We start from the raw sequence: 16,175 nt of genomic DNA on the forward strand, positions 1-16,175 counted from the left end.
CCATTCCGTTTCTGGTATATTGCATTCCAGCAGCTAGCAAACCAGAACAGTAACCCATACCAAACTCTGAAATCTGTTCTACAACTAATTGTTGCGATGTGCTCTGAATTGTTTTTGTATACATGCTATTTTTCACAAAAAAGAAAAATATGTATTTCCAGCCTCCGGTGTTTGGGATCAGCTAGAAGGAAAAATGTGAAATAGTAGAATGGTACCATAACAAACTCTGAAATCTGTATCTACTTGTTGAAGCGTTCCTTGAAAATCATTGCTTTTACTTTCTTTTCTTTGTTAAGAAAACAAAAAAGACCCCGTTTTCTGAGCTCCGGTAGCAGGCTGAGCTCCAGCTGAGTGGACACGAGCCTCACTCCCGCATATGGCCACAGGGAAGGCGCTTCGGCTCAGCACAGAGGGGCGACAGGGCTGGGGCAGGTGGGAGACAGCCTGAGGAAGCTGCTCCAGCTGCAGAGACAGCGCCGGGCCTGGCATGGCAGGCATGGGCGCTTCCAGGATTGGTCCCGAGCTCCTCTTCTCACCCCGTGGCAGGGTTTGGGGTGAGCGGGAAAAGCGTGGGCTTTAGGCAAACAGACCTGCCTGTGGCACCCCTAGGGAAACGGCCCCGTGGGTTTTCTACCCGGCATCCTTCCTCGTGCCTCATTTCCTTTGGGTTTCCCCTTTTCCCACGAAGCACATGCTTCCATTCCCAGCTGTGGGCCTGACTAGTCAAAACATCCCATTCCCTCTGCAGTAACCAGGTTAGAAGGGGCCTATGACCCGACTTGGTTCTAGGGGACAGACAAGAAGCTGGAGGTTTCAGGGAACACTTCTGCTCCAGCTTCTAGCAGGTTTCTTGAAGTGGCATCTTCTCTCTTCCCCTGGATGTTATAATAAAGACGTGAAACTAAAAACTGCTACAGCCCATCTCACCACCAGTCTCAGGGAGGAGTCAACACCCAGAGCAGGGCAGTCCCAAATGACACAGGACAGTGGAGCCAGGGCTCTTGAAATAGGAGTCAATCCTGAATCCCATCATGTTGGTTCTCCTCGGGGTGCACCTCCCTCTCCACCCTGCCCAGTGCCCCAAAGTGACCTCCAGAGGCCCCCAGCCCACTGGATGCACCTGCCCAGCAGGAGAGAGACAGGGAGAGAGGCTGAGATTCACTCACTCCCAGCTCCCTCTCTGGGGGTCATGGTGAAGTGGTTCTGCCTCCTCAAGTCTCAGCTCTGATGGGGGACCCTCCACCGCCCCTCTACATCATTTCCCCAGCTCCTCAGGCCTAACAGGACACTAGAATGTCTGTACAGGCTCGCCCCTGTCCCTGGGGCTTCCCCACACCCACCCATACCTTCCTAGGAGACCTCCTGGGACCAGCCACCACATGAAAAGATTCCCAATCTCATCAATCACTAGGGAAATGCAAAGCAAAACCATTATCAAAAAAAAAAAACAGAAAAGAAGGATGCAGAGAAATAGGAGTGCCCGGGCATAGCTGGTGGGAACATAGAAGGGTGCAGCTGCTGCGGAAACAGCTTAGTGTTTCCTTAAAGAGTAAAACAGAATGACCATGTGGCCTAGCAACTCCTCTGGAAAGAGGGACTCAAATCCTTCTCCAGCGATGTTCAACAGCAGCACCGTTCACGGCAGCCAAAAGCCAGAAACAACCCAACGTCCAGCCTCAGATGAGTGAAAAAACAAGAAGTAGTATATCCACACAGTATTATATTATTCAGCCACAGAAAGGAAGAAAGTTCTGCTCCACATTACACACGGATGAACCTTGAATTAAATTACACAGTGAGTGTGCTGAATACAAACAGGTGCTGGGTTCCATGCTGGATCCTACAAATAAAAAAACAGCCTTCCAGGCTCTGCTCCCATCCAACAGCAAGGGAGATGGAGGTGTGAACAAAATGAGGCCTGGGAGTGTTGCAGAAGCCCTGATGGAGGCCGAGCAAGCCTGGAGGCGGCGGTCAGTGCTGGGACTGCTGCCGGGAGTGACGGCATCCGGGAGGGGCACTCAGGCCCGGCCCCCGCACAGAGGGGCTGTGCAGCAGGGGAAGGGTGCAGGTGCTCAAGGCTGGGGGACAAGCTGGGCAAAGGCAGAGACCTGAAAGAGGAAGAAGTAGGGAGTGAGGGGCACCCCTTCTCCACAGGGTGAAGAAAGGGGGAGGGCAGGCCGGAGGGAGGGGGCAGCGCAGGAGGCCAGGGGAGCGGGAACTCAGAGGCCAACAACCGGGTGACTACAGTGGGGGGAAGTGGCACGTTCTGAACCAGCACTTGCCAGGTGAGCCCTGACCTTTTAATTCTTTGGTATGGAGTTAAATTTTGAGAATCCATCACCCAATACTACCTGGCTCCACACGCTGCTCTCAGGCCCGAGCTTTTCTAACACACAATGTTTTCCCACTTTCTCACTGATCTTGGGCTTCTCTAATGTGCTCTAAATTCCCCGTCCAGATTCAGTCCACTGTTTTTTCACTACAATATTAGTTCACACCAACATATAAGCAGTTAGGTATTCCTAAATAATTCAGCATATCCTCAAGAAAAATATACCCAATAATAAAGTACTGATATGGTGGTTAACAACTTGAATATATAAAGAATTGCTAGAAATCAACAAGAAAAAATACACACCAAATAATAATAGAGCAAAAAATATACACAGGCAAGTTAAAAATGGGGGAAATGCAATGACTAATAAATAGATAAAAATATGGTGCAAAAACGCATATCAAAACATCATTTATCTTTTACCTATCAACTATGCAAAAGATTAATAAAATGCATGCTGTCCAGTGTGGGCATGGGTTTGAGGATATGTGCATTCTCAAAAAACTGCTCTGAGAAATATAAACTGACGAGCCTTTCTGGAAGGCAATTTAGTAACAGGTGTGACACTTCAAAATGTGTCTACCCTTTGAACCAGCAATTCTGCCTCTAGGAATTAGTCAGAAGTATATTAATACAAAAATTAGAAATAGCCTTAAATGTCCATCAAGAAGGAATCGGTTAAATAAACTATGGCAGGTGCAGGTCCATCAAAAATGATAATGTAAATTTATATTTATTCCCATGGAAAGCATTCCAATAATTAAGTAAAAAGAATCCAATTATTAAAGAGAATGTGTAAGATATTACTGTTTGCAAAAACCATGTTATCTGTGAGCTTACTGGCAGAGGCAGGTAAGAATGCTGATCTCTGGGTGGCCAGATAACCGCGGATGACCATTGTCTTCTCCATCTGCTTCTTTCTGAATTTTGTGTCTATTACGTACCCGCAGAAGGAACTGTGCAGAAAGCAGATTATTGGTTGCCCAAAAAAAAGGGCTGCCCAGCACTGACACAGGTTTGAGGAAATGTGTACCCTAAAAAAAAAAAAGCTTCTCTTACAAATATTTCTGGAAGGCAATTTGGGGGGCACTGACGGGGAGTGGAGACTGATGACCATGGGTTTCCTCTGGGGTTGGTGAAAATGCTCTCAAGTTGATTGTAATGATGGCTGCACAACTCTGAACCTACTAAAAACCATTCAATTCTGCACTTTAAGCGGGTGAATTTTATGGGATGAAAATTTTATCTCAATAAAGCTGTTACAAAAAAAAATAACTTAAAAAGTTTTTTATTTTCTTTTGAAAGAAACTGTGAAAGGCCTAATTGTGAAGCCCTAACCCTTGAGGTTAAGAAAAAAAACAAATTCAGTAAACGTGGGCTGAGCTGGGCAATGGGAGGGTCGCAGAATGTTCTTCATGGGATCGTGGCTGCCCCCTCTCCGGTCTAGGCGGGCAGGCCCAGCCGACAGAATTTCTGGATTCTCTCCAAGCCAGGGGGGACTACCTGGCCCAGGAGAAGTGTGGCCCTGCCCAGCCTGTTGGTCTGGCAGCCAAGTGTCCCCACTCTCCAGAGCAGCTACTCACATACCTCTGTCGTGTGGACAAGCCTCGGAGAGCACTCCACGCCCCAAGGGCCCTCCACGGCTGACTCAAGCAGCACGCCTCTCTGTATTTGTATTTGTTCTTCCCTTCAAAGGCTCAGGGGCACCTAGCAGGCTGGGGCTTTTTTTTTTTTACAGTTTAAACCTCATAACTGACACTGGCCATGACCAATGCCTCTCTCAGCAGCGGTGGGCGGGGGTAGGTGCATCATTCATTCACAAAAGCATTGCCGGAGCACCTACTAGGTCTGGAGGCCTCCCAGGCCAGGCGAGGGAAGAGAAGTGAACAATAACAGATGTTTTGGTAAGGATAACATTGGGTGGTTGCGGGGGTTCCAAATTTCATCACAGGGTGAAGAAAAGGCCCATCCTCTCCATAATAAACACTGATGGGCCATCTATGTCAGTCACTAAGCCAGGCGCCATGGCACCATAAGAAAGGAGACGTGTACCTGTCATCCAGGTGCTCCCATCCCACAGGAACTGCTGTAGAGTATCTCCAAAGTCCTCCCAACCTCCCTGGGATAGCCAAGGAAGAACTGGTGGGGGTTGGTGATGGTTTAGGTGAGTTGGGGAAGAGAAGGGAACTTCATAAATCTGGACCTCAGTCATCCCTGCCACCTCCACTGCCTTGGTCTAGTCCAAGCCACCTTCATCTCCTACCTCCTGGCCTGTCCCCCTCAACCCATTCTCTACAGAGCAGACAGCAGGATCCTGGCAGTCCTCCCCACAGGAATCTGATTCCAGGACTATCTGGTTCCCAAGTTCACATTCTTTCTACCACACTGTCTCTAGGATGTGGAAAGTCTCACACTGTGACTTTTTTCATCCTTCAAACTGGTGTCCCTCACTTCTATTTTAGTATTTTACCAATGCGCCAGTCAAGAGAGGCTGACATATGGTTTAGAGATGAAGGAATAGCAGAGCCCATCAGAATGGAGTTTTTAAAGCATGAACCCACAAATCTCGTCTTCCTGAGAGCAGGATGAAAGCCAACCTCCTTCTCAGTCTTGTCCCTGCTCAATTCTCCAGGCTCAAGTCACCTCCCCTTCCCATCCCCCAGTTCCCACCCCTTCCCTATCCCACCACATCAAATCTTTCTCTAATCCCTGATGCACAAAGGCTGTGTTTACTGTCCTGGACCGGTGCACAATCTCCGTCTTCAGCCCCCAAATCGCCCATCCGTCCTTGTCTACATGGTGAATCAAAGGCCACCATCAGAACTTTGTGGATCCCCTTTTCAGCACATTCATGAAGCAGATCAAAAGTCCCTTCACCTCCTGAAGAACTGCTCCTTCAGGTCAGTCTCACCCTCAAGACTGGAATATTTACTTCTAATCTCCTGCTCCTAGTATATACCAAAAAAATTCCCAATAAAGGCCATTTGGAGGTATGATTAGCATGCAAAATTGGAAGGTATATTCATGCCAGTGTTAGCTGAATTAATGCTACAAGTCTATATACAGTCAGCCACGCATGATCATGGTTTTGGTTAGAATGTTTAAGCCAGATGCGAAAATCATCATTACCACCACCACCACCACCATCATCACCACCATCACCACCATCATCATCATCAATACCACCACCCCTACCATCATCAAAATCATTCCCCCAGCACCACCACCACCATCATCACCACCATCACTACCACCATCATCACCACCATCATCACCACCACCACCACCACCACCACCACCATCATCACTACCACCATCATCACCACCATCATCACCATCATCACTACCACCATCATCACTACCACCATCATCACCACCACCACCAACACCAGCACCACCACCACCATCATCACCACCACCACCACCAACACCACCACCACCACCATCACTACCACCATCATCACCACCATCACCACCACCATCATCACCACCACCACCACCACCACCATCATCACTACCACCATCATCACCACCATCATCACCACCACCACCACCATCATCACTACCACCATCATCACCACCAACAACAACAACACCACCACCATCACCACCACCATCATCACCACCACCACCACCATCACCACCACCATCACCACCACCATCATCATCATCAATACCACCACCCCTACCATCATCAAAATCATCCCCCCAGCACCATCACCACCATCATCACCACTATCACCACCACCTCCATCAACACCACCATCACCCCAGCACCACCACTTTCATCAACACCACCACCTCCATCACCACCACCATTACCACCACTACCACCATCACCGCCACACCACCACCACTGCCCCCACGATCACCACCACCGCCATCACCACCACCACCATCATCACCACCATCACCACCATCATCATCAATACCACCACCCCTACCATCATCAAAATCATTCCCCCAGCACCATCACCACCATCATCACCACTATCACCACCACCTCCATCACCACCACCATCACCACCATCACCCCAGCACCACCACTTTCATCACCACCACCACCACCATCACCACCACCTCCATCACCACCATCACCACCACTGCCACACCACTGACACCGCCCCCATGATCACCACCACCACCCTCACCCTCACCCTCATGAAAATCATCACCACCACCACCATCCTCATGGTCACCATCATCAGGATAGCTAACATTTCTTCTCCTAGTTACCAAGGGTCAGGCACCATTCTCACTATTTATTCTCCATGTGTTACCTCACAGAATTCTTGCTTATCAGAAAGAAGTCTCCATTTGACAGGCAACAAAACTGAGGCTCAGAGATGTTCAGAGCTTGCCCAGGGTCAGCAAGTAGCCAGTGAGAGTTAGGCTTCAAACTCTTTGAGTCATCCTCAAAAGAGGATCCAAAATTCTCAACCAGACTACACAACAGAAGCTTTGTTTCTGATAGTATGATAACCATCTGCAGAAGTCCAGTTTCGGCACCATCAGGATTACCATTAGCAAACACTTAACAGTTTCCTTCTTTAAGCTAGAAGTTGAAAGTACTATGGCTAAATTCCATTTACCCCAATCAATTTCAAATGTTCCAGGATAGGAACACGTCACACATACACATCATGTCCATTACGGTTCTTTCAGAAAAAAACAAATTTTAAAGAGCAATGCATATATGCTTCACTGACGAATTCATGCAACCCAGTTTATGCAAACATTTGAAGTTGCTGTTCTTCATAACAGCTGCCTGGAGGGCCCACACCCTTTTACATGATGATGCATCCTGGAACCAGGCAACCTGCCCTAGTATGTGGCTCCTGGTTGCCCAGGAAGTCACAGGGCTTGGAGTCAGGAAGCCAGAGCTCAGTCTCAGCTTCCGTTTCCTCCTCCACTTGAACTCCTCCCAACACCAGGGTGGCAGGTCCTTCTGGACCTCACAGGACAACTCAAAAGGGTTTCTCAAGTTTGACAAGAAACTGAATGTCAAACTCTAAATTAAAACAAGAATGAAGGAATCGTATTTTCATCCAATATGAAACCAGCATCAGGACCACTACAGGGTGGGCACTGGGCAATAAAGACTCACTGAGATGACCAAGACTGCAGTGTGTGTGTATATGTACAAGTGTATGTATGTGCACAAGTGTTTTTAAATGTGTGTGCAAGTGTTTGTGTGTTTTAGGTAGGCATATAAATGTATTTCTCACTCACCTATCACTCAGTAAGACAGTTCTTCCCCATTTCACAGCTGAAGAAATAGAGATTCAACAAGTTAAGTGACTTGTACAGTATGTGAGCACAGAGACAGGACTGACCCCCAGGTCTGAGCAGCTAAAAAGTTCAGATGGTTTCTTCCTTACCAGATTGCCCAGGCATGGAGATAGAGGCAGAGATTTCCTGGCAGCAGCTTGGAGGATGGATTAAGGTGGGGGGGAGGGGGAAGCTGTGAGTTAAGAAAGGGTTCTGTGGTCCATGGATCACTTGAAAGCCAGAACAGAAAAGCCTGAGGTAGGGGCGGTGGGGATGGATAGAGGGGGGCAGACTGAAGATGCTAGAATATGCTTATTGTGGGTAAAGAAAGAACTGGTTTGCTTTGAGAGAAGAGCAAGAGAGGCAATGGGTAACAGGCATTAAGAAGGTCCTGTCTCTTCTCAAAGCTCAGATCTCAGAAGTAAGTCCCCCAGGAAAACCTCATCACATCTCCACGTGCTGTTCTACTTCAACAGGAACCAAAGAAGGCTGAAGTTGCTGGAGAAGAAAGAGGACAGGGGACAGACTGGCTTCTTCCTCGCCCCATTCTCCATGGAAGTCAGGAGCTGTGCATGTTAGGGGATGCAGAGGCCAAGGAGGTTACAGACAAGACTCAGCCTCACCAACCAGCCAGGAAGCTCAGCGTCATCAATGGCTACCTCCCTAACTCATGCCTCTCATCTATCAATCCCTGAGCCAACTGATTCCAGTATCTTTATTTCTTCCCTCTCCATCTCCTAGGCCACTTGCTCCCAGACTACGATAAGGGCACCCTAGCAGGTCTCCCTGTATTCAGTTCTTGTCCTCACACACCTAATCCATTCAGTCCAATGTAGCCAGAGCCACCATTCTAAAGAGCAGGTATCCACAGTGTGACTGTGTGATAATGAAAACCTTGTGTCTGATGCTCCTTTTGTCCAAGGTATAGACCGATGAATAAAACATATAGATAAACAAATAATAGGGAGAGATAAAGGGGTAAAAATTGGGTAGATTGAAATATTGTGGGTCAATGAGAGGGAGGGGCAAGTGGCATGGGATTATGAGTTTTTTTTTCTTTTTTTTCCTGGAGTGATGCAAATGTTCTTAAAATGATCATGGTGATGAATACTCAATTATGTGACAATACTGTAAGCCACTTATGGTATACTATGGATGGACTGTATGTGTGTGAAGATTTCTCAATAAAAATATTGTTTAAAAAAAAAAAACAGCAGGTAACAATTACATCACCCTCAAGCTTTAAGCCTTTCAATGGCTCCTCAATGTCTTCAAGATAAAGTTCAAACTTCTTAGAGCTTCAGGATGCTCCTGCCTTCCCCTCGGGCCTCAGTCTGCCTCAGTCTACCTCAAACATTAGGTCCCAGCCACTCTGAGTCACTCAGAGTTGTGGGCACACCCCATACCACGCATTCCACAATCCAGGTCCATGCTTGGCTGGTTCTCTATGCCTGGAATTCCCTCCCCATCCTTCCACTCTTTTCTGGTTAAGTCTTCCAGATCCATGCTTGGCTGGTTCTCTATGCCCAGAATTCCCTCCCCATCCTTCCACTCTTTACTGGTTAAGTCTTATATATTGTTCAGGACTCAGCTCAAGACTCAGAAGACTGTAAGACGTCTTCTCCAGCCCTGCCTGGAAGGTGGCATCGAGCCCCTCTTCAGAGGTGTTTCATCTATCTTATGTGCCCAGCACAGTTCCAGGTACATAGTAAGCACTTAATAAACAGTAAAGGAATAAATAAGGAAACAAGTGTTAAAGGCTCTCAAAAAAGTAAAGAATAGCAACAGGGAAGAACTGGAAAGGTTTCACAGAGAGGGTGAGTGTTAGCCACGCTATAAAGAATAAATTGGATATTTAGTAGGTGGTGAAGGTAGGGAAAGGGCAATTCAGGTGGAGGGTGTAGCAAGAGCATGAATCTATGAAAGAAAAAGATTTTGCTGCAGAACATCAAACAGATTGGTAGTTGGCAGGTAAAAGCACAAGGTGAGTGAAGGAGGAGACAGGGGGCCCAAAATCACATAGGTGCCATGTAAGAGGGTCATCCCCTTCTGAATTAGTTTAAACGGGTTTGGACTATAATTAACAGAAAATCCAATTCAAAACAGTCTAAAGGTAGGGCATTCAATGTCTCACACCTTCCATCTTTCTGCTCTGCTATGTCTCCTAAAGCTATGCCCCTCATGGTTCCAAGATGGCAGCCACAGTTCCAGGTATCACATGCCAATCCCAGTATGTCCCACAGTAGAAGAGAGACTGTTTCTTCCTAAATGTCTCTTTTAAGGTAGAAAAAACTGTTCCTCAAAGCCCCCACCTTCACACCCACCCCCCTACCTACAAATTTCACCTCACATCATACTGGTCTGAATTGTGTGACATGCCCATTCCTAAACAGCTCTCTGTTGTGGGGAAGAGGACCCCAGTGATCCAGCCCTGGAAGGGGAATTTCTGAAAAAGATCAGTATTCTGCCAGCGAGGAAGAGGAGGAAAGGGCGTTGAGCAGGCAACCGGCAGTGTCTGCTACAACTTGTCACCCACTCACCTCCCAAGCGCACCAAAGAACAGAGTGTAATCTGAAAATCTCCTATACCTCCACCCTACTGCCGATCTATTTTAGGTCTGAGGAAGTAACTGTCCTAGGAGAGGAAACTTGCTAACGGCTATTACGGGAAGGTCTATAAACAACGCCACAGTTTACTTTTCTAGATCAGGAGCTCTGTGGCTGTGGGGAGAGGAAACAGGGGCCAGTGCATTCCAAAGAGGAATCGGATGTGGCTTCTCTAGTTAGCTACACTTTACCTTTCTCCTCCAACAAATGTCTTCCTCAGACCTCCAACAGAGTCACCAGCACATTCCTACCACCAGGGCTCGGCCAGCTCGGTTCAGCCTGGAGCATCCTTCCCCTCTCTCCCCCACTCACTGGAGTCCTGTCCTTCATCCAAGAGCCTCCTCCCCAAGGCACCCGCAGCCCTCTGCCACCGGAGGGACGCTCACAGCCTTTCAGTCCCCAGCAGTGAGGGGAGCAACACTGCGGCAGGGATAGACTTCAGTCCAAAACGAAAAACACACCTTTCCCTTCTATCCAACTGTAAAATATTCGAGTGCATGGGCTTTGATTGTTCATCTCTGTACCCGAAATGGCACAGGGTAGGATATGCTGAAGAAGCCTGTGGAATGAAAATTCTTTCCCTTGAACTGAGTTAGCTCGTTCCTGTTCCCTGTCCTTATTGATAAAGGCAAATGAAACCCCTACCTAGTTTCAGAACCACTTTGGCTTGCAACTGATTGTGTGTCAAGCCCAGGCTTAGCCACTTTCCTTACATACTGTTCTATTTACCACCTCTAAAAAATGAAAAATAAATTTAAAAATAACTTGCAAGATTTTTTTCCAATTTGCAGAAGAGGAATCAGACGCTTGGAGAGGCTATGAGAAAAGCCAAGGCCACATGAGGCATCAGGACAAGGAACTCAAACTCAAGTCTCTAGAGGCAGGATTCCACCCCGGTTAAGAGTGGACACTGGTCACAGTGCACCTAGCTTAAACACTTGCCACTCCTGACCTTGGGGAAGCCAGTGAACCTCTGGGCATCTCAGTTTCCTTAGGGACAGAATGCAGACGGGGATGACTGAGAATTAAACGAGCTCATACAGGAAATTGTGCTTGGAACTGTGCTTGACTCGAACCACTGTGCAGTAAAGCACCAGCTACTGCATCGATTCCAGGTCCAGTCGTTTTCCCATCACACCACGACAAATGCCCCCACCCTCCCCCCCCCAAATCACCTCGGGCAAGAAAAAGTGATCTGCCAAAAGACAGACTAGGGACAGAGGTGGGTCAGGGAGGGTGAGATGGCCTGCTGTGTGGGTTCCGCCCGCAGAGGGTCACGCCCGCAGCTCCGTGCTCACTGGCGGATCCTGGGGAACTGCCTGGGAAAGAGCCTCACCTGGGACCGGAGCCAACTCAGGGGCCACACACTGAAGAGCAGCTCCTGAAGGTGGACAAGTGGAAACACCTGGGCCCCTCCTCCCCCCGAAAACCCAGTGCCTACAGGGATTCCCCGAAGGAAAAAAAAGACAGAATAAATTAAGCTGGTAGATTTTAACTTGGTGTCTATCAAAACAACAGGAGAGCTGAGACCCCGCTATGAAGGCTGGACCATCCAGAAAAGAGGCCCTGAACTACTTATTCCTCCCCTCAGTCCGGAGAAATGGCAAGAAGGCTGGTGTCTGCTTTGGGGTGTGGGTGGGGAAATAGGCTCCTGGGAAAAACGTAGAGCGCAGCAGTGAGTGGATGGAGGGTCCAGCACACACCGCCAGCTGATGTTGAAATCTTGGGGCCAGGAGCCCCTGTAAAAACTTGTGCAGGACCCCAGGAAACCCTTGGGCATAAAGCCAGTCTGTAGAAATACTTGTGCGGCCCAGGTTAGGTGGGGCTCTCATAGGTTGTATAAACCAACATGCACAAACACCAGATACGAGAAACCATGCAACAAATGAGAGAATTGGCACCCGTAGACTTAACATAACAGGACAATCAGAAAAAGAAAAGCAGTATGTTTAAAACGAAAATATTCTATCAGGACCAAAAAACCCTAATGAAAGAATAGGACCCTAAGTATAAAAAGTCAAGCTAATTTGAAATGATCCAAAGAGAAACTTCCAGAAGTAAAACATACAGTCATTAAAATAAAAAACAATGGTTTCTACAACTAATTGTGGTACTGTGCTTGAATTTTATAGCTTTTTTGTATATATGCTATTTTTCACACACACAAAAAGGAAAAAAGGTCGATTGTAGTGATAAAAAAATATTTAAGCCCTCTAGCTTCCTATGTTCTGGAGCAGCTAGAAGGAAAAATATGACAAACTCTGAGATCTGTCCTGTAACTACTTGTTGAAGAGTGCTTATGCTTTGTATATATGTTATACTATAGAATCAAAAAAGTTAAAAACAAAACAAAAAAACCTCAATGGTGAGAAAATTCAGCCAATGGGGTAATAAAGTACAGCAACTGTATTAGTTTGCTATTACTGCCGGAACGCAATATACTAGAAATAGAACGGCTTTACAAAAGGGCATTTATTACTTTTACAAGTTTACAGTCTAAGGTTGTGAAAATGTCCAAATTAAGGCACCAACAAGAGGTTACCTTCATTCAAGAAAGGCTGATGCCATCTGGGACACCTTTGGCAGCTGGGAAGGCATGTGGTTGGCATTTGCTGGTCCTTGTTTCCAGTTCCACTGCTTCCAGGTTCTGATGCCAGTGGTTCCTCTTCAAGCTTCTGTGGGCTTCACTTAGCTCCTTCAGGACACAACTGTGAGTTCTGGTTGGCATCTCATGAAAAGGCCCATGGTGATGTCTGCTGGGCTCTGCCTGAATCTAGGCATCTGCTCTGTCAGCACTCCAGGCATCTCCAAACATGTGTCTCTGTCAGCTCTGAAGCAAATGTTCTCCAAGCATCAGCAACTGGCCTTCCAAACATCTGCATTTGCATCTGAGTTATCTCCAAAATGTTTTCCCTTTTAAAGGACTCCAGTAAACGAATCAAGGCCCACCTCAAATGGGTGGACTCACATCTCTATCTAATCAAAAGGACACACCCACAATTGGGCATACCACATCTCTATGGAGATAATATAATCAAAAATTCCATCCTACAAGATTGAATCAGGATTAAAAGAAACAGCTGCTGCCACAAGATTGGATCAGAATTAAAACATGGCTTTTCTGGGATCCATAATAATTTCAAACTGGGACAGCAACTCAAGCGAACACACCTCTCCTGCTGGAAAGAAATGAGAGGAGTAAGCCATGGAGCCCTCCTTCAAGAAGCTGAGCCTGAGAAGAGGTAAGCCAATGAACTGTGCAATTCCAGACAAGCTACTGGTGATGGCGGCAACCGCTGAGGTAGCCCTGGTCTGGATGGCTGCCTACACTTTCTGCTCAGATAGCATGGTAAGTGCAGTGACAAGGAAATCGAGAAAGGGAGAAAACCCCACCAGGCTGTAGTCAGTAACAGACCCCAGGGTCTTCTGGTATCCCGTCCTTGATCAAGGGCAATTCTGAAGCCATGCTGAGCACTCCCTTTATGTTTCTACTAAAAAGGATAACTAGGTAAGAAGATGCAATGAAATAGGAACACAGTATAATACACACAGGTAGATAGATGCCCTGGTGGAACCTTATGCTCAGCCTTGACGAGGGCAATACAGGTCATTCTGTAGAAGCCAGAGCAGATATTGCCCTGACATCCTTCCTTCTGTCCTGCCTGCAGATGGCCTGCACCCAGTTTAGCTCCACGTAACTCCCCACTGCATCTGGGGGAAGCACTGACCAGCCCTTTTCTTTATCCCAAACCAGACTCCACTTGGGACCCTGATGGAGTACTGCCACTGGAAAGACATTGCTTGCTAGCTTTTCTGATTTGCTAATACTGTGCACTTTTGCATTTCTGACTAAGGGTGGTGGAGGAAGAGGAAATACCAAAAATATGACAAGGGGAGCATTTTAAAGGGACTGAAGTGGAAGGGGCTATCACAGAAACCCCATGCAGGAAACGGCCACTGTCTCTTGGCATCCCAGCATGCTGGGGCCGGAGGAGTGAATGTGGCTGTGATGGCTGGGTTCAGGTGTTCACACGCCCAGGTGATGGTGCCCAGTTTTCTGGTCAGGCAAACAGTGACCTAACCATTACTACAAGGGTATCTTGTGGCTGGTTGATAAACCCAAGACTGGTTTCTTAAATCATCTGTCAGCTGCAGCTGTGGCTGATTACATGCATGATCAACTAAGGGTATGTCGCCCACAAAGAGATAATCCAATCAATTGGATTTGATCTAATCGGTTGAAGACTTTTAAGGGAGAATAGAAAATTTCCACTGCTTCTTCAGCCAGCAGGCCTGTCTTGTGCAGACTCCTCATCGGAGCTGCCAGCCTCACAGCCTGCCCTATGGACTTGGGACTCCTGCATTCCCACAGCTGTGTGAGATACTTTTATATATCTTCTATTTACAGATAACTCCTGTTGGTTCCGTTTCTCTAGAGAACGGACTTTCAAATATAGTGACTTTCAAAGGGCTTATGGTCTCAGGAAACTGTCTACTGCTTGCGACTATCTGGGACAGAAGCCCATTTCTTTTAAATAACTGAGAGAACTTCAGAAATATGGTCTTCGTTAGCTCCTCACAGCTGCACACGTCACTGTGTGTTCCCCTAGTTTCAGAAGATGGGACCACCCTGCCACCACCCCACCCGCCACCACGCCCCCAATTACTTTCCCCCACTGGTTCAGATGGATTTGTCCTGAGCTAACCACACACTCCCTCCCAACCTCTCTTGTGGCAACAGCCCTGCTCTGGGGACAGGGTTGGCTGAGGCTGGAGACTCCAGTTGCTTGGAAGGAGGTTTTTAGATGTATGGAAGGCATGTGTGCTGGCATTCACGCTGTGCTGGGGGACTTGAAATCGAAATACCAACCGTTCACCGTCCCAATCCCCTCCTGGGTGGATGCCAGGGTGGTGAGCAAGTAGAGAGTTTTCATGGCTTGGTAAGTTTAATTTATTCATGAGGCAGGGTGACAAGAGTTGTGTCCCTGGGTTGAAAGTGAACAATTTGTCCTCAGCTTGAAGAATACAATCAAAGAGATCCTTGAGCCTCTTACGGGAAGCCCTACACAGAGAAGGTTTCCACGAAGGAATGAATGAATGAACAGTCATGCTGCAGAGGGCAGGGAGGGTTCCAGTGAGTCTGACTCCCACCTGCATCAACACCTCTGGGAAGACGTCCCTGACCCCCACTCCCCACTGGGTTAGGAACCTCTCACCAGGGCTCCGGGACACTCTTGCTTAGCATCTTTGGTCAGCAGAATGACGGGCCCTCCAAAGACACCCATATGCTCATCCCCAGAAGCTGTGCACGTTACCTTACACGGCACAGGGGGCTCAGGGTGGCAGATGGAATTAAGGTTGCTTATCAGTTTACCTTAAAATGGGGAGATTATTCCATATCACCCAGGCGGACCCACCAGCATCACCAGGATCCTTCAAAGCGGAAGAGGGAGGCAGAAGAGAGAGAACCAGAGACAAGGCAGCGTGGGAAGCCCAGTTTACCACTGCTGGCTTTGGGGACAGAGGAAGGGATGCGGAGGGCCTGTGGAAGCTGGGAAAGATAAGGGAACAGACTTTCCCCTGGGTTCCAGAGAGAATGCAGCCCTGCCCGCTCCTTGATTTTAGTCCAGTGAAAACCATGTTGGACTTCTAACTTCCAGAATTGTAAGATAAGAAGTCCCTATTGTTCCCAGCCACTGAGTTTGAGCTCGTTTCTTACTGCAGGAATGGGAAATGAATAAACGCCTATCAGCGCATTTATGCCAAGGTAGCATACATTTTAGTTATATGCCTGTCTAGGGCCCCCATCGCTAATAATGATGATATTAGTGAACATTTATTGAGCACTATTAGGGGCCAGGATCTGAACCAAATTTTTATACATGTAAAAAAAAGATAACTTCAATTGAATGTCATGAAGGTCAATCCAGGAATCTGAGAGTGGGGGAAGGACTTAGAGGCAT

At 47.5% G+C, this 16,175-nt stretch overlaps 1 protein-coding gene across 1 annotated transcript in view; it reads right to left on the reverse strand.

Moving 5' to 3' along the window:
• ASAP1 (ArfGAP with SH3 domain, ankyrin repeat and PH domain 1) overlaps positions 1-16,175 on the reverse strand; it is a 401,437-nt gene that overhangs the window by 381,807 nt on the left and 3,455 nt on the right. The gene's annotated exons all lie outside the window — the stretch shown is intronic.

Source organism: Tamandua tetradactyla, chromosome 6 (assembly GCF_023851605.1).
Source record: "Tamandua tetradactyla isolate mTamTet1 chromosome 6, mTamTet1.pri, whole genome shotgun sequence".
NCBI lineage: Eukaryota > Metazoa > Chordata > Mammalia > Pilosa > Myrmecophagidae > Tamandua > Tamandua tetradactyla.